General features: G+C 36.7%; 1 protein-coding gene and 1 long non-coding RNA gene across 2 annotated transcripts in view; one reads left to right on the plus strand and one right to left on the minus strand.

Annotated features, from left to right (window-relative positions):
- The window catches only part of gnai2a (guanine nucleotide binding protein (G protein), alpha inhibiting activity polypeptide 2a), a 123,086-nt gene that overhangs the window by 12,950 nt on the left and 90,211 nt on the right, over positions 1 to 19,925 (plus strand). The gene's annotated exons all lie outside the window — the stretch shown is intronic.
- Positions 281 to 3,917, minus strand: LOC141376643 (uncharacterized). The gene is made up of 3 exons (XR_012387269.1): positions 3,419 to 3,917; positions 2,355 to 3,141; positions 281 to 2,049 (listed from the first exon to the last, which is right to left on the minus strand). It is a non-coding gene; the product is annotated as an uncharacterized lncRNA (long non-coding RNA).

The raw sequence follows: 19,925 nt of genomic DNA on the forward strand, positions 1-19,925 counted from the left end.
AACAGAGCAACGTGAGTCTGCCATTCTGTAGATGAACGTCTGCATGAATGCATCGGTGAGCGTCTGCTGAACCGCCTGCGAGGAGAGGGAGAGAGGGAGAGAGAGAGAGAGAGAGAGAACTCTCTTTGTTTACTTCAATCTGACCCATAAGAACCAGCGACGTGCAGCTATTGTAAACTGCCATGACTGAAAAAGCTTCATCTTGATGCTCTGCCAGAGGATGCTGAAAAGCGCTGAACAGAAGTTCATAACCTCTTACGTCATCAGGAAGGTGAAAGGTCACCTCTTTAGTGGGTTTACATTGACTGTTTTACCTCAGGAAACGGCCGACAGATTGCATCTCATCGTATATATCCAGCTTCCTTAATTCATTGAGCATTGGGGTCAGGATGTGTAAAACTATGGTGGGCCGCACATATCCCTTGTGGGCAGAATCTTCTCCATTGGTGGATTGCTATAATGGCAGATGTCTCCTTGGGCAGAAATGAAAATCATCTTTAGAGAAAGACGAGCTTGGTTGATTCTTATGGATTGTGTGTGCTTTTATGCATGTATGTGCTTTATCTGCATTGCTGTTTAAGTCGGCATGAAATGAGATTACTTGTTAAATATACATTTAAAGCCATATTCTAACTTATTAACGGCACTATAAATAAATGGCGTTACTAACAGCAATACTTTTTTAGTAACAAGTAATCAAATGAATTACTGTTTCACCTGTTACAACACCGTTACTGTTACTGTAATTGCTATTATTGAATATAAGCACTACTTTTTCCTTGTTGAGGTGAAAGGCGAGAATGATTATGTATCGTGCAACATATGCCTAGGAAACAAAAGAGTCTCTCTGCGTCGATGACATGTAATTCTAATCTAATAAAGCACCTCACGTCATCACATGCCGCCACAAAATTAGTGGCTACGCAGGTGGTAACGTGAGTTCTGCTGCCAAAGGAGGAGGCGAAGCCACAACGTCAAAGCAAAACAAAAAAAAAATTATTCTCCATGGCAAATACCTATAACTCAGACATTATTAAACATAAATAATATCTATATATTAGGGATGTAACGGTATCAGAATTTCACGGTACGGTAATACCTCGGTATGAATGTCACGGTACGGTATTTATTGAATCATTTACAGGAAAAAACAAAACTTATGAAAATACTCCAAAAAAGTGCCAAAAGTGTCAATGACATACAAATTAGCCATCTATATGTAAGCTTTGAAACAGGAACTTCAATTTTAATAACAAAAAAATATTAAACCATGTAAAAAAATAAAGTTTCAAATTAGTATTGTTGAAAACTCATCACATTCAACATTTAATCACACTCAGCCCATCTACCCAGATGAGAGCTCTGCTAGTCGGACTTCTCATCAAGCATCTCCCGCTGGATCTAATCTCACTATTTATTAAACGGGATATTTCATTTATCTTGTTGTCTTTATCTAACGACATATTCCCTGACTTTGGTCATTGGAATCTATTACTTGTTCTCAGGTAACGTGTTTTGGCTGAGCGCAAAGATAAGTTAATGATTAATGTAACCACGTACATTCTGTATATTGACTGATCGCTTGCCTTTATTTCCTATAATGTATAAACTTATTGTATGTTATACTTTTAAAATGGCCATTATCGATTCTTAAAACTGATACTCAGCAAAAGAGAGGCTGTGTTTCGTATTTTCACTGAAATTGAAAGGAGGCAGTTGTTATCGGCTCCGTTTTGTTATAAATATCCACACAGTGAAGATGACGCTCATCTTATGCAGCACGACGCCTCAACATTTCTGCTGTCTAAGTTGCTAATATTAAAATGAAAATAGGCAGTTCCTTAAATCATGTTTACATTTTATTGTTGAGAAAGTGAAACAACGAAGCCAGGGTGATGTGAATGAAGTTATAAAGTACACTGTTCCCTTTGAAGATTTACCCGTGTCCTCGGTATAATCTGCTTTTCCATATCAAACTGAGAAGAAGAGACTGCAGCCTTGATCAAACTTGCGAAGTCTGAACTTACACGGAGATAATGCAGGACTGAACTGTGCGTGTAAAGCAGGTCGCACACCAGAAGCGACGCTCGGCGGCGCGCCGCGCAGCGCCACGTATTTTAGAATTCTAATCATAGGTTCCTATCAGGATACACACACCGGCGCCGCAAGTCGGCGGCTGTCGGCGGCGCCCGGCGACGGCTCAGGACGCAGTTCATTTTTCAGCCGCGCCACAGAGCGCCATCTGATTAGTTTCATGTTAAATATCATTCGAATGTGCGCGTCTGGTGTGCGATACTTTAATCTGTCATGTACGCGCCGTGTCGCGGCGCCGAGCGGCGCTTCTGGTGTGCGACCTGCTTTAGAGTTTTCCAGCTCTTTTCATCCCCGCTTCTAGCAGCACACTCCATTTCCGCATTTCTGGATCTGTAGCGACAACAGACCGCAAGGGATGATGGTCAAGCATGGGCTGATGGGTATTGTAGTTTTTGCTACCTCCCGTTCGCTTCATTCGCCTGAGCAAATTTTCTCAGAAGACCTATAGTTTTACCGAGTCATGCGACTTCGGTAATATCGAAAAAAATTAATATTGCGGTATGACGGTATTTACAATACCGTTACATCCCTACTATATATAGTTGAGGACATGCTGCCATTGTCTCTTACGTTGTCCAACAACAATATTACCATAAAACAATAGTTACTTTTCCTGATAATTAGTTACTTTTATAATTATCTATCTCTGTTACTATTTCTGAGAATAGTAGTAATAGCTAGTAACAATAACTAATTACTCTTTTAAAGGAACGTGCCCAACACTTGTCATAGGTATATGCAAACTTTGTGTTGAGTACCTTTTCCCATTCCAGAGTTGCTCAATACAACATATTTTGCTAATAGATCTACCAATTTCTGTTAAAATAAAATAATGATGCAGCCATCTTTCTAATGTCATTTTTGCCCCCTGTACAATGAAAAATGCTGACCTCCCTTTAAAGGGGTAGTCCACTATGATTATCACTTCATATTTTTGCTTTCGGTTATGTGCATTCACCTTGCGACACACACAGCGCTTTCTGTGCGTTGTACATCTCAATTCAAACTTGCAAAAGATATGACAACGTTTTATATTACTTACAAATGCTTATTCGTAATATATGTAAAAGTCACCCTGGAATTATAAGGTTCTATCTGCGTTCTGAATGACATTGAGATATTGAGCTTCAAAGTTTTTGCATTCCATATAGCAAACAGTATGTCTGTAACATTTGTTTTTTTAAATAAAGTCTTAAAATGTAAACAAGTTATTAAAAAAAACACATCCCATAATGTAAAACCCATTACATAACATCCTATAATAAGTTGTCATTTTATAAATATATGCCAATAACTCAATTTTGACAAAAATGTCAGATAGAACCTTATAATTCTAAGGTGACGGCTTGTCAGATTTTATTTTAGAGAACAGGCGGAATGTTCAGCTGTGTGCTCTTTATATTTCTGTCTGATTCAGGCTGCTAACTCTGCTAACAGCTGCTCTGACTAACTGTTTACACAACGCAAACGCGTGTGCTTGTTGGGGCGTAATGTGGAGCCAATCTGCGAATCACAGCTCATTATGTTAGCTGACCAATCCGAGCCTCTTGAGGGCGGCTTTTCAAGGAACTAGGAAAGATGACAGTCGTATTCATGTTAGCGGAGTAGCTGTATATAATCAAAGTAAGATGTATGAAAAAATAGCATGATTTTCTTCAAGTGAAGCATGAGCACACATTGATTTGCATCTTATAAACACAACCAAGCCTTAAAAACACACGCTGGACCACCCCTTTACAAAAAAAACTGTCAGTTAATATGTAAATAAACATCTATGACATGTAATATTTTAGCTTTCTCCTTTATTTATTTCTTACAGCACCAAAAAAGAAAAGAAAAAATATACTAATCTAAGGTGACCTTGAGTTGGCTGCATATGACTATATCCTTATACAGAAATGCATTGCATTATTTAATGATGACTTAAATCAGTTTTCCCTTATACCTGATGTTGCTATTTTTTTTATTGCTTTAACACATATATATATATATATATATATATATATATATATATATATATATATATATATATATATATATATATATATATATATATATATATATATATATATATATATATATATATATATATATATATATATACACACACATACACATACACATACAGAACAAGAAAGAACAAACATTGGCTCTTTCTGAAGACAAACTGATGACAATAAAAAAGCAAAAAAAAAAAAACATCTTCGTCACAAAACCTACAATCAAAAGTACAACTGATGTTGCTATATTTTCTTTTTCATGGCTTTAAGATTATATATATATATATATATATATATATATATATATATATACATACACCCAAAACAAGAAAGGACAAACAATGGCTTTTTCTAGAGACAAACGATATAAAGACAAAAAACACCTTGGTCACAAAACAAACAATCAAAACTAGAAAAGGCATAAAAATAATATTTTCTGAAAGTCAGACTGTAAAATCACAAGACTGTTTCAATTTCTTGAGAGAACAAAATTTAATTCAATATAACTTCAAAGGAGTTAATCTAATACCAGTGATTTTTATCAGGCAGACTGTTATCTCATCACTAATACTGGATTGAAATGGCAAAGTATGAGACAATTTGATGTTTGCCTTTCTGCCAATTTCCACGTTATGTCAACATCAACATATTTATCCCATACATGCAACCTTGTCAGGAATAGTTCAGTTGATTGCATCATACAACTAGCCACAGATTCCTCTCATTTTATGCAAGCAATGGATTTGTTCATCTAGACTCCTTCCTTGACAGTTAACAAGAGAGTGAGACAGCGAAGTGAAGCAGCACTGGCAGGTCTTTGTTCTCAGGACTGTGGGGCATGAAGAAATGGTGCCAGCCGCTTGGGAGAAGAAAGATCAGCATGCTCGGTCTCGGAGGTGCAGGGTGGAGGGAGTGCAAATGAAAAACACAGAAACTCCCATTTCCTTTTCAGCCTATTTGCTCGCCCGCGCTGGCCCACTAATCTTTGCATCTGTTTGTACAGAGCCATGCACAAAAGCGAGACGTTCATTAGGGAAAACACTTGCACAGTAGTCTTCAATGAATGCTCTAGCTCATTCCTGCATTAGCATACGCTCTGGATTGAATTCTTGACTAGTCAACATTTCTGTTGACTCATTTTTGTACATTTTGTCGATGTAATCGCTCCTTAAATACATAACTGATCTGTTTTTTTTTAAAATAATAACACCAGGCTTATTTTGACTGACGACAAACCACCATTCGTCTATTATGAAATGATGCACTTTTGCACATCCCTACTTATGTGGGCTTTAGTATTCTGTCTTTGAGGTCCAAGTGGCCATGCTGAGCCTGATTTCTTTTGCACATTCAATCCTGTCCTCATTGCTGATGTTCAGCTCTAATTGGAATAATGTCTTCCTTTCACTTTTGGTTTAATGGCTGCTCAACAGGCACAACTTGTGCTTGTGTGTCTCACTTGGCTCTTTTCCTCTCATTTGGTCAATTCAGCTCTTCAAGTCGCATTGATTTTAATTATCATGGAGAGTCTGGAGCTTGTGTACGGCCACATAATGGCCACTAAGAGTAACCCAGGCCTTCAAGTTTGCTATTTTTGGTGACATTGCAAAGTTGATGTTTATATTCACCCAGATCCCTGGTCATCTAGAAGGCCGTATAAAGAGTTTATATGGTGATCTCAGCCACAGAAGCTGTTTGCTGTCTCTCAACGCTTGTTTTAAAAAGCTGATGAATGATGTCATTTCCTGCTCTGCCCTCCAAACCACTTCCTCTTTTGGCTTGTCTAAGTCAGTGCTGAGACTGAGGTTGGTGCTCTCCCTTTTGTTCATATGCTACAGGAAGCTAACACTCCCATCCTGTTGTACGTTTTACACTCATTCAGGGCAAATTGTAAAGCGTTTCCTTATAAGTTGCCTCCGTTTTGTGTAAAAGAGTCACAATTTGAAGCCAATCCACAGCATCATCTTCTTATATTGATTAACACTCGCTTAACTACCTTATCTAGACATGACCAGCAACAGCCATAGCTTGGTAATTTTCTGTTAAATTAATCTAATCATCAATTTTCAAATTGCTGTGTTGCTTTAAAGGTCAAATACGACATATTTTGATTTCTGTATAAAATAAATATTATAAATTGTATTTAATATACATGGAAAACATTTCAAATGGAAGAAAATTGTTTGCTTTTAATGTTCTAGTTCTAATTTCATTTAGCATAGCAGATGAATTTGTTAAAAAAAACCTACTTCCTCTGTCCTGGAAAAAAATGATCATACTGCATTTGATTTGTTTTAAATGTGGGAAAACTACACTGTTAAAAAATATCTATTAATTAACAGTATGTATTTTCTTTTCCTTTAATTAAGGTTGTGAATTGCGTTATGGGACCCTCTCTTGACTTTATGTTGAAAATTCATATAATAAATCAAATAAGTCTGGAAAAATAACAGAAAATATACACTACCTGACAAAAGTCTTGTCACCTGTCTAAGTTTTTGGAACAACAAATAATAACTTGACTTCAAGTTGATCATTTGGTACAAGAAGTGGCTTATATGAAAGGCAAAGGCCTCTGGATTATGCTTTTGACCAAAGTAAAAGATGATCATGCCTTGATTTTAATTTTTTAATTAGGACAGTAAGGTCTGACTTTACTTAGACAAAAGTCTTGTCACTTAACAGAAATAATGTACAGTATAGAATATAAAGTCATGGTTCATTGGATAAAGAATTAATATTGTGTATGACTCCCATGAGCTTGGAGGACTGCATCCATACATCTCCGCAATGACTCAAATAACTTATTATTGAAGTCATCTGGAATGGCACAGAAAGAGTTTATGCAGGACTTCCAGAGTTCACCATGATTCTTTGGATTCATCTTTAATGCCTCCATCTTACCCCAAATATGCTTAATAATGTTAATTTCTGGTGACTGGGATGGCCAATCTCGAAGCACCTTGACCTTTGCTTTCAGGAACTTTGGTGTTGAGGCTGAAGTATAAAGAGTGCTGTCCTGCTGAATAATTTGTCCTCTCCTGTGTTTTGGTATGTAATAGGCAACACAAATGTCTTGATACCTCAGGCTGTTGATGTTGCCATCCACTCTGCAGATCTCTCTGTAACCACCATACTGAATGTAACCCCAAACCATGACTTTTTCTTTACCAAACTTGACTGATTTCTGTGAGAATCTTGGCTCTATGCAGGTTCCAATAATTCTTCTGCAGTATTTGTGATGATTGGGATGCAGTTTAACTGAAGATTCATCAGAAAAATCAACCTTCTTCTGCCACTTTTCCAAATGATCAACTAGAAGTTAATATTTGTTGCTCATACAACTGTGATCCATGACGAGACTTTTGTTAGGTAGTGTACTGGCAGTTTATTATAAGTATTCTGAACTGTAGTATAAAAACACAAACCCAGACAATATATCATTTTAAACTATTTAATATTAGCAAATGTTATTTTTTGAACTTTTCATTTTTAAAGTTTTTAGAAGAAAGATCAACATCTCATAATGCAATTTAAAAGCATAAATAAAAGCATGAATCACAAAATCGGATAACTGCTATTATGGGTTTGAAGAATTGTGGCAAGGTATAAAGATTTCACAATGAAATTGCATTTCTGGTATTTATTATGGTCATTCAATAGAGCATAATACTGTCAAATGATTCTTGTTTAAATAAACATGGTCTCATAAAAGTCAGAGACATTTTTAAAAGGCTTGGTGTACCCAGTTTATTAGTATTTCAGTCCAAAAGTTCTTTGATTTGAGTGAAAGCAGAAATGTTATCAGGAAGTTGGTTTTCTTGTCAGACCTCTGTTCTGAAGATCTCAAAGTTGAGCTCACTTCTCTGTTCTGTCAGTTTTCAAGCACATCACATGCCCATTAGTGCAGCAAGAACATCCGCTCTGATGTCAAGACTCAAGCGTCATTCTCTTCCTTAAGATCAGGCTTCACCGTCAGAGGCGATAAATATTTCATTTCTGCGTTGCATACAAAGTGGTAAAGTGCAGGAGACCGGATGTCAGAGTCATATTTGCTGACAACATCATTCTGTTCAGATTATCCCGTCTGTGCTTTACAGTGGAATAAAGTTGATCTATTTGAGCTAGATATTGCTTGGTACTTTACAATTTAATAAACCTTGTGATGCAAATGTCATGGCTTGCCATGTGATTGTCATTGAAAGTCTGCCAAATACATTAGCGTTTCTACAAAAGAGAAGGAAACTGTATTGGTTTCTGTCTGTCTCTCGTTTGTGTCTGGGTTAACTTTTGTCCACTTCTACATCTCATGGTAATCACTAGTAGTGTTAAAACTCACATATATGAGATTGATCTCAGAAACTGGCATTTACAGTTGAAACTACAGCTTTGTTTAAACTGTAGAGTCATATATTCTCGCTGTAGTATAGCGTGATGGTTTTGTAACTAGTCAAGAAAAGAGGAAGTGCTTAAACTTTTATTACGAGCCTGTCATGAGCAGTCTGTTTTGCATGTGCAAACGTTTCACTTCCATCATGCTTCTTGAATCAGAACACGCATATAGAAAAAGTGTCAGTGGTAGAGATAATGCCAAGATTAGTGTTCTTTCTGGCACAGCTGTAATCGTAACTTTGATTGTCGCCTTTGACAGAGCTCCGCTGATGTACCGTTCACGTAGATCTGTTGTGTTGCAGGATTAAATGCACTTCTGGAAAACTTTCATAAAAGCTGGGAGTACTGTAGCTGATAAGGTAGAGCCGGACAGGGCATGGCATGGCGCCCAGAAATGCCCTATAGAGCTGTTACAAACACTCACAGGCACCCCACTGCACTCCTAGTCTTTATGATCATCTACAAATTAAGCTGCAAAAAATGTCGTTTTAGCATCAATATTGCAATTGTCACATCGCTGGATAAGCAATGTTTCGATTAGTAGTCACAGATCAAAACTTATACGATTTGCAGGGTCTGCAGTACCTTTAACCAGAAGTAAAAGTTTAATCATCCACATGTGTTTAAAGCCCTGTGACTGTGTGAATGTTTCAAGAGAATGTAAAGCATTCAGCCACAATGCATTGCACTTTCTGTAACTTGATTAAAGATGAATTTGATTGAATTGTGTATAACGAAGACTGTTTATTATTATTTTATATTTGATTATTTCATTTATGTACCTGAATACTGTTAGACTCCCCAGAAAACCAAAAAGTTTTTTTTATTTTGTATCTTTCTCTGTTGTATCATCCATCCATGCTTGACATTTGTTTACTCTACATTATGTATGATTCACTTCCCTACAAAATGATTACAATCAATTTAAAATAAACTTAAACTCTTTCCAAATGGAGCTACTTAAGCCATCTGGCCAAATATATTTTGCTGAAAAACTAAACATTGCAATATTGTGAGATTCTTCCAATAACACGCAGTTCTTCCTACATATGTTCAAGCTTTTCTTGTGTCTGTTGTAAATCATAAACACTCTTGACCTTTTCTGGACTTTCCCAAACACTCATGTGACTATCAGAGATGTATCTGAGCTAGTCATTGGCAAATAACATTAGCTATAAACTCTTTGAGCTTTATTGTTGGTAATTAAACATCGCTATTGCTCTTGCTCGTATTTGGGGTTAGTAATTTGTCCAAATTAAAGTATTGCTTAAGCCAAACTGCTTGTGCTTTGAACTTGAATGATTCCTCTGATATGGCCTATTGGAAAGTTTTGCATTGCTGGGAAATGATGAAACTAAGCAAAACATCTCATAGATATGCTTCGGAGGATGGACTTAACTTGTATCTTGGGAATTAAATGGGTGTATGCTTGTGTTCTCGGACTAGTAAGCAACCACCCTTGTGTTGTAGCAGTTTAGTTTTTTTTTTATATTTACCATTTTCACTTTAAGATTTAATATTTTAGTTTCATCAATATACATATACTCACCGGCCACTTTATTAGGTACACCTTACTAGTACCGGGCTGGACCCTCTTTTGCATTCAGAACTGCCTTAATTTATCATGGCATAGATTAAACAAGCGACTGAATATATTCATCAGAGATTTTGGCTCATATTGACATGAAAGCATCATATAGTTGCTGCAGATTTGTCAGCTTTACATTTATGATGCAAATCTCCTTTTCCACCACATCCCAAACGTGCTCTATTGGATTGAGGTCTGGTGACTATGGAGGCCATTTGAGTACAGTGAACTCATTGTCATGTTCAAGAAACCAGTCTGAGATGATTCATGCTCTATGACATGGCGCGTTATCCTGCTGGAAGTAGCCATCAGAAGATGGGTACACTGTGGTCATAAAGGGATGGACATGGACAGCAATTATACTCAGGTAGGCTGTGGTGTTGACACGATGCTCAATTGGCACTAATAGGCCCAAAATGTCCCAAGAAAATATCCCTCACACAATTGCATCACATCCGCCAGCCTGAACCGTTGAAACAAGGCTGGATGAATCCATGCTTTTATGTTGCTGACGCCAAATTCTGACCCTACCATCCACAATGTGGCAGCAGAAATCGAGACTCATCTAACCAGGCAGTGATTTTCCTATATTCTATTGTCCGATTTTGGTGAGCCTGTGCCAATTGCAGTCTCAGTTTCCTGTTCTTAGCTGACAGGAGTGGCATCCGGTGTGGTCTTCTACTGCTGTAGCCCATCCGCCTCAAGGTTGGATGTGTTGTGCATTCAGAGATGATCTTGAGCATTCCTCGGTTGAAACGAGTGGTTATTTGAGTTACTGTTGCCTTTCTATCAGCTCGAACCAGTTTGCCCATTCTCCTCTGATCTGCAGTTTCTGAAATACTCAGAACAGCCCGTCTGGCACCAACAACCATGTCACATTCAAAGTCACTTCGTTCACATCGTTTTGAACTGCAGCGGATTGTCTTGACATGTCTACATGCCTAAATACATTCAGTTGCTGCCATGTGATTGGCTGATTAGAAATTTGCATTAACGAGCAGTTTGGACAGGTGTACCTAATCAAGTGGCCGGTGATTGTATATAATTTTGGTTAATGTTTATTTTATTGTAAGTGATGAATATTTAATTTTTATTTTGTTTTTTGTTTATTGAGCTTTATTGAGTTTAATAACCTTCATTGTTTTGCACAGGGAATGATCACTCATTTTCTTTAGTAAACAAATACATCTAGTCACCATTGTTGCTCGCATAATTCACTTTGATTATGTTGGTGGATTTTGAAAAACATACTCAATAATGGTAATGCAGCTGTCATGATTCAGCTCTAAGCATGTGCAATGAATGTTGAAGGTCTAGCACCTAAACGATTGAAAGACTGTCTGAATCTTTTGAAAGCACTCTCGGATGAGTTTGAATGCTGCTTTAACAGCCGCTGTGTGCCAAAGCAGGGGCAATTAAGCATTGAGTGTGTAATGAAGTGTACAACATGTGTCTAGGTTGAAAGTGTTTGCTTGTGTATATCTGTCCTGGCATGTCATTTTGAAATGTTGGAATAGAGTAATCTCTTCCCACGATTATCCTGCATCTTTCATGATATACCTGTTAGTATTACTTGGCATTAAAACACGTTTTAGCCCTGGGCAGGAGGAAACAGGCAGCTATTTTATTAGGGGAAACACTGTTCGAAGACTTGTCTTGCAATCACACCCCAGGCCTCTTCACCATCTTTCGGAAAGTGTTGAGAGTCTCTTCATCGACATTGTCTTTTCCAATACAGTCAGTGTTTAAATTAGAAGTTGCAGCAGAGTAGCTTATTTGTTTCACAGTTACACCACTTCCTGCTTTCAACTTCCTGCTTTTATCCAAGATGTGTGGCTGGAGCAGCAGCAGTCCTAAGTCCCAAGGCAAGAAGATCTGATGGTCCATTCACAAGAAAACGTATTGGTTTGATTGTTTTTTTTCCAGTTTGTGCGTAGGAGTTGGATGGTGTGCTTGTATGGCGTCTGATTCTTTGCCCTCTTATCTTGGACAGCCGTGGTTGTCATCAGCCTGCTGCTGAGAGAACGGTTAGAAGGTGGATTAAGTAAGACCTTCATCTCAACACAGAGAAAATCCCTCGATGTTTGATTAGACAGCATGTGGAAGGATGATAAAGATGGCACTTCCTAAGTACTTTAATGACTCAGGCAGGGGATTGATTTGCAAAAGCTAGAACGTTTGGGATGACGCAATAGAGCATGGACTCAAGTGTGTTTCATGCTAGAGATTGATTTGAGAGAGTGGCATGGTGGAGAATTGTGATATTTAATTTAGCGTTGCTCATTTCCTCTATTTTTTTTTTTTACAATTTATGACAATGTTTCACTGTATAAGCAGCTCATTCCTGCTGAAAAATCAATTGAGGATGCACCAAAATGAAAATTCTAGGCCAAACAAAATGTCTGGATGCACTTGATCAAAAACCAAAGCTGAAAATGGTTTGCAATGATAATTTCTTATTTTATTACATAATATAATTTTGTAATACTTTTTAAATTTAACTTAAAAAAACACAAGTCAATGAAATTGAATATTTTGAATTTTGACCGTGGCACAATTGGCTTTTTTTGCACTTTGGTTGATTCTGCAACAAACTGGCCTTAGAATGGCACAATTATATTAATGGATTTCATAGCGCATTGCTTTCCGCATCCAGTGTAAAAGCTGCTTCCCTTCATACAGCTGAAGTGAGAAGGAGACTAACATGCTAAAGATTGCTGGGCAGCATAACCTTTTTTTTGGCTCATATTTTTGGCCATTTTAGTCTTTTGGTTCAAAATGCTGATTTCAAAAGAGAGTTTTCAGTGGACATAATTTGTTGCATCCATAATAACCAAACTGAATTATGTCAATTCTGACTCATTTTAGCCCATAGTATCAAAGGATGTCTTTACATTTGGCATTAAGATTAGTTTTTTTTGGCAATGCAATCTCAAGAGGACTATCATAATTACAGGTGTAAACGTAGTCAATAATGTTTTAAGCCTGTACACTTCCAGAGTAAAACGCATTAATTTAGATTTATTTTCTAGAGAAACACTCCAGTTTTTTTTGTTTGTTTGTTTGTTTTTAAGGGTTTTCACCTTTATTGGCATAAAACAATAGAGATTTTACAGACAGGAAAGTGTGGGAAGCAGAGATGGGGCAAAGATCTCGATCAGGAATCGAACTCTGGCCGCTGTGAGCACCTTGGTGTGCTATATGCTGACACACTAACCACTAGGCTAATGGCACCACTGCCAGTTTGGTTTTAGGATGATTTATTTTTGGGTACAGTCAAGCTCAATTATTCATAACCCAAGGGACTGTGCAACCTTACACTGTTAAAAATAAAATGACAAAAAGTCATGACTACAAATGTTTTTGTTACTTTAACTTATTAAAATAAGTGAAGTACATTTCAACTAAATTGTTTCCAGTTGTGCAAGGTTTGACTTACTATTTTTAGTTTGTTTGATTGATATAAGTTGAGATGACTAGAAAAGTTAATTTAATTTCGTCTAAATAATTAGGGTAGCAAGGATTTTTCTTTACAGTGTAGGCAGAGAGTCGAGAGTCAAATGTTATAATAAAAAAAGAGACCTGTATAGTCCGGCCCAGAATAAGCAAACAAACTAAAGTGTTGAAATGTGCAATCAGCATTGGAACTAACAGATCCTTGAAACCCTTGTTGCATGATTTCGAAAGATAGTGAGACCTAGTTTTTACTAGGTGGAGGAAATGTGTAGTAAAAGAGAAAATGGGAGGGATTTCCGCAAGTTTAGAGGGGAATGGCGAGAGAGTGTGTTTGGGGTTGGAAAGGGTGCAGAATGCAGCTGGGGCTGGCCTGCAGTACTGAGGGCTTTGTGATTTGTAATTATGTCGTGCTCCGCAGGCCTGTAGTTTTGTGCCCTGCCACAGAAAGACTCTTTGTGGGCCAGCATAACGTGAGTAGACTGTGAAAACCCTCAGAGAGAGAGAGGAATACGGCTGCAGTCCTCAAAGATCCACCCACATAATGAGAGAGAAAGTGAGTGAAAGGTAATTCAGCAGAGAGCTTCTTCTTCAAGTTGTTCTCAAGTCTTTTCTGACTACCTCAACTTCGCAGTGACTCCTCAGCCTTAACATTTTGATGTTTTTGTTTGCTCTTCAGCTTGAGTGAATGCGATCTGACATTCTATCACACATGACTATGAATTTATGACCTTGTTCATAAAGGCTTTTCTATGGATAGGGCCGCTTAGTTCTGCTGTACCTTTGAACAGTCTGTGACAGGGCTGTTCCACCACCGCTGGGCTAATCATTAGCTCGGGGCAGGTGTGTTTCACACCACTCCAGTAGCAGGAGATGGGACTCTGTGATCAATAATGGCAGGATACACAGTTGCCTGATGGTGAGAGCTCTAGGGCAGCGAGAGGTACATGTGTCTAAGAGAGCGTAGAAATTGGTGTGAAGGGAGGAAGATTGGTTATAGAAGCATATATAAACTTATCTGGGTTTTTTTAACACTATGATTCAGCGGCAACTGGCAACAAACAGTGCGTCATGTTTACTGATATCAGAGAGCCACAATCACACGGTTGCGTACTTCACAGTAAGTGAAGCTCATCTATAGCAAAACCTTTTATAATAGTAATTTAGTTTTAGTGTAAAAAAAAAAACCATTGAAATTAGAAATTAAGGCTGTGTGATTTGTCGAAAATATTGCTATTTTATTGACAGATATTGCAATTTTTATTTGCAATTTATTTATTTTTAATTTTTTAAAATTTATTTTATAGTCAAGCTTCAGCTTAATATTCTGTATCGTAGCTTCTTAATGCTAAAATGCAGTGTGTATTCGTTAAAGAAAGGAACTGAAGAGATATTAATTTACTTAAACATTTATTCAAATTTGTTTTTAAATATTCATAAATGAAACACAAATTTTTCTCTAGAGCAAACGGCAAACACAAATAAAATGGCCTTACCTTTCTGTAAACAAGTTAAACTCGAATTTGGGAGATAGTGTAGCTTGTTATACAAACAAAATAATAATTCTTATAAAAATACAGAACACTCGTCAAACTAGCGTGGCTGAAAAGAACCTTTCTGTAGCTTATATTATCCAAAACAAAATAATTATCCCAGATACTACACAAAATATCATGACATTAAAACAGCTGTGGTACACCAAAATAGCTAAAATAAGTTAAGATGAGTTTTTTTTTTTATCCCTATTTTTTGGTCTCTGCATTAAAAACGTATTGTGTTATGGCATTAGTTATCACCTGAGTAGGGCTGCACCTGCTGTTCGTAAGCCCTTTCTTAAACTGGAAGGTAAAGTCAACACTAGGGGCTTGGTAACTACTAGCTAGTTTGTAACTAAATTTGTTAACATGTTCTTAAAGCAACCGTGTAAGCTCTCTGTAAAGTCATGCGTATAGTCACATTGAAAGCTGTAATATCCAATTAGGAGCATTTAAATCGGTACACTGCTTTAAAATTCTGCATTTAATGCATCTATATAAAACTGTCCTATAAAATGAAGTGACAAAATGATATTTTATAGTATATTAAATTACAGTCAGCCACTCTTTGAATGCATGTGAAATACACATGAAGTTATCAAACATTCAACTTTTTTTTTTTTTGTGACTTTGAAACCAAAATATTCTTATATTACCGATGTTCTGTTTTTCTTTTTTTATATTGATTAGTCTATAAATGCTTCTGAATTGGCAGATGCAATCATCCCACTCGTCCGCTCTTTCCCGATTTTTATTTTTTATTTAAATTTTTTTTTTGAGTGTGCGCTCCGTATAGTTCGGTTGCGCAATTCTGTTTGAGCAGAACGAAAGTGTGCAAACCTAATTGCCTAATAAGACTAAATTAAAATTAAATACATATTTCATATCACAGCCTCTTGCAATTAGCTAATTGCAACGTTTTAAATCACGATTGCGATTCAATTTCGATCAAGCGCACAGCCCTATTAGAAATTATGCTAAACTGCCAAAAAAACAAAGTTTGTTGAGTATGTTTTAGGGGAAACTGCAATTTCATTTTTTCTACTCAAAAATGGCACGTTTAATTATTTTTTAAAATTGCATTTCTCTGTAGTTGTTGGAAGTTTAATTTTCTGTGGCATTTTCTTTTATTCAGTCGATAAATTAGCACAGGAATTTCATTTTTGGTTGAACAAAAACACTGCACTGTATTTCTTTAAGACCTTGCATTCATTGGATCCCAAGCCATGAGTGCAAAGGTTCTTAAAACAATAAAGAAGTGCAGGAAATAGTGCGCAAGAGCAAGAAAAACCATGTGATTACACAAAGCACGTAAGAGGAGACTGTATATGTTCCAGAGGGAAAGCTTGTTGGGCTCTCTGGAATAAAAGAACCATTTTATAGTCGGCACGAGCACTGGAAACCTGAGATATTCAAGGTTAAAGTGTCGTGATTCCAGCTACATGCACACACAAAACACTTGAGTGCCAAAATCCAGCCATTAACGTGACCCAGTGCCCTATTTGCTTTCCCAGAATTCCCACACATAATTGCACATACAAGTAGCATTCCCATAAATGACAATCAAATATCATAGTGCAAAGCTCAACACAGCTGGAGTGTACTAGTCAAGTTCCTGAAGTGTTTTTCTCCAGTCCAGATGAAAGACATTTTATTTTTCAAGTTATAATTGTCTATCTTTATAATAACGAACATGCTGTGAGGCTGTTAATCAATGCTATATCATTTTCTTAAAGGCATCAGTTTGTCAAAGGTGTAAGACTGTGTACTGAATTACTTAAATAATGAAAAGAACAACAAGCTACGTAAGTATTCCGAATACATACATATTTGTATATACACATTATTTATATCTTAAATCAATAGTTTTTTGTTTTTAATATTGTGCACACTCCTCAGTGGAATTGGAGTCTTGCACATTATGTCTTATTATCAAATAACTTTTACTACAAATGAAAATGTATCCACCTTGTAGTTGATTTGGTTTGTGGCTAGGGATGCACGATATATTGTTGACCATTTTGTTATCGGCTGATAAATGCTGTTTTTAATGTTATCGTTTTTGGTCAGATATCAAAATTAAGCCAATAGATTAAGTAATTGTACAGAACTGCATGCGCAAGTCGAACTTGTTCAGACTTTTCCAGTGCACTATAACAGAGCGTTCCTCACATTGTTTGTTCCTTCAAATATTATGCACTTTGTCATAAAGTCATCAGTGCTCAATGCTCAGGTGTTGTATCAAAATCTTACTTCAAGGGCAAATCTGACTCAGTCTGAATCTTACAGCGGTTTATCATAAACATTTCATCAATCATTTTTCACACAATTGACAGCAAGAACGAACATAAAATCGTCTAATTGACAAGTAGTACGTGTTCAAAAGAATCTAACACCAAATGTTACACATCATTTTCTATCTGTGTTTAGCTTTTTGCTTGTACGGTGGCTCTGAACTGTCAAAACGCCTCTCAAAAAGCTTTTTCGGACATTTGCATATTTGTACATATGTACATTATAGTAACACATTTTATTCAAGAACATTTGAACTGGTTTCAGTTTGTCATCCTTGCATTTCAATTTTATTTAAAATATTTATTTGATTTGTTTGTTAATTCTCATTTTGTTATTTAAGCAATTATGTTTATGCAAGCCAAGTTAAATGTTAAATTTGCTATGCAAAGAAAAGGAAATTTATTTTGGCATGTTGATTAATATGAAATCTTGAATGTGTCTATAATCACCTTGCAATCTTGAATTTATTGCTTTGTTTGCTTTGCGTAGGCTATTCAGTTCATAAGATGAAGGCAGCAGCACGAGTGTTCTTTAACGAACCTAAAAGAGCACATGTCACTCCGCTACTCATTCATTTGCACTGGCTGCCAGTTGCTGCTCGCATAAAATTTAAAGCACTGATGTTTGCTTACAAAGCGATTTCTGGCTGCATCCCTTCTTATCTGCTGTCACTTCTGCAGATCTATAGGCCCTCCAGAAACTTGCGTTCTGTGAATGAACGTCGCCTCGTGGTTCCATCCCAAAGAGGGAAGAAAACGCTTTCCCGAACGCTCGCGCTGAATCTGCCCAGTTAGTGGAATAAACTCCCTAACTGCATCAGAATGGCAGAGTCACTCGCTGTCTTCAAAAAGCGACTAAACTCAACTATTTAGTCTCCACTTTCCTTACTAATATGCAACTACCTCTCTGACTCCTCAACTAACTACACACACACAAAAAAAAATTACTAATGCTTTCCTTAGACTTTACACACCTGAAACTTGCCTATATTTTATATATTATATTATAGTTGTGTAAATTGCTTCCTTGTCCTCATTTGTAAGTCGCTTTGGATAAAAGCGTCTGCTAAATGTAAATGTAAATAAGATCAATCAAACTTTTATGAAGTTTTAAAAATAAAATCAATCGTGTACTGTTTACAAATAAAACATTTTGAAATATAAATATTTATGATATATCGGTTATCGGCCTCCAAATCTTAAGAGTTAATGGTTATCGATATCGGTCAAAAAATCCATATTGATGCATCCATATTTTTGGCTTAAAGCTTTTAAAACAAAATGTTTTTACTGTAACTACAGTATAAATGGCAAATGTTAATCTTGGATTAAGGGAACAAAAGAAATCAGACTGTACTATTGCAGTCTATGGAGTGTATAAGCCAGCTGCTTTCTCTTCTGTTTCCTACACACATTTATTTTGGTTGTGTCTGTATTACTATAATTTAGTTGAGACCCTTATACAACTTTGCCACCCTGAACGACTCTGAGGTTAGTGATGTTCTTTTTCCCTTAAGCTCCTTTTAGTCTTTCCCTTTGAAGGCTGGAATTTCAATCTGCCACACACACGCACACACAGAGCCTCACACCTCGGACCCACAGAACTCCCTCCTGAAATGAGTTTTCCTTGCCTTAGCTTTTGTAACCATGGATACGGTTACAGGAAAGCTGTCTTTAAGGGCCTGTTGGCGCAGAACTTCCATTAAATGAAATTAATTAGCAGCTGAAAATTTAAACAAGATTGCTTATGCTAATAAAACGTGCCTGTGATTCAGAAAGCACGGCTTATGATCTCTCTTTCTTTTACGTCAGCCTGCTAAGTCATTATCTTCTTTAAGTTATGACGTGAATATTTCAAGGATCTTAATGGGAAGCTCTAGAGCAAATGAATTCTGCTTTCATCATTTTCCTCATCCCTTAGGTCACAGAGATACCACATGTCCTGTCACATTTTGCCTGTTAATGAAGTTTTTATGATGTTACATGCATGTACATGCTTTTTCTTTTATATTTAAATTATAGACTAGGGGTGCAATAAAAAAAAAATGCTAAAGAGGTAAGTTGGACATTTTCAGAATTATTAAATGCCTCTCTTTAAATAGAAATTTCAGTTTATGGAGCTTTTATTTAAATGGCCATGAACACCCCCCCCCATCATAGCACTGTGTTTTCACACCTCTAATTTGTAAAAAGTCAGGAAAGTGGGTGTTTCCAGCTTTGTTTAGGTGAGAGTGGCGAGTGGCGAAAGAGTTTGCATGAAAAGAGAGAGTTTCATTACATGCACTACACCTGATTTTCACAGCAGCAACACAAGCACAGACGCAGGGGAGATCGACAGCGGCTATGTTTACATAGACATCAGAAATCAAATTATTTGCCTTAATCTGAATAAAACAATATAATCATTAAGGTGTTTACATGAGTTTAAATGTTCCTTTCATGATCCCGTTTTACACGTTATAGCACATAATTCGATCAACGTCATTGCGTCACTGTGCTATCCACTTTTCCTTTGAAGTTTCATGTAATTAACTGGTGTTTGGCAAGTTCACTTTCATTCAGGAATATT

The sequence above is a fragment of the Danio rerio genome, chromosome 11, assembly GCF_049306965.1.
Source record: "Danio rerio strain Tuebingen ecotype United States chromosome 11, GRCz12tu, whole genome shotgun sequence".
Taxonomy (NCBI): domain Eukaryota; kingdom Metazoa; phylum Chordata; class Actinopteri; order Cypriniformes; family Danionidae; genus Danio; species Danio rerio.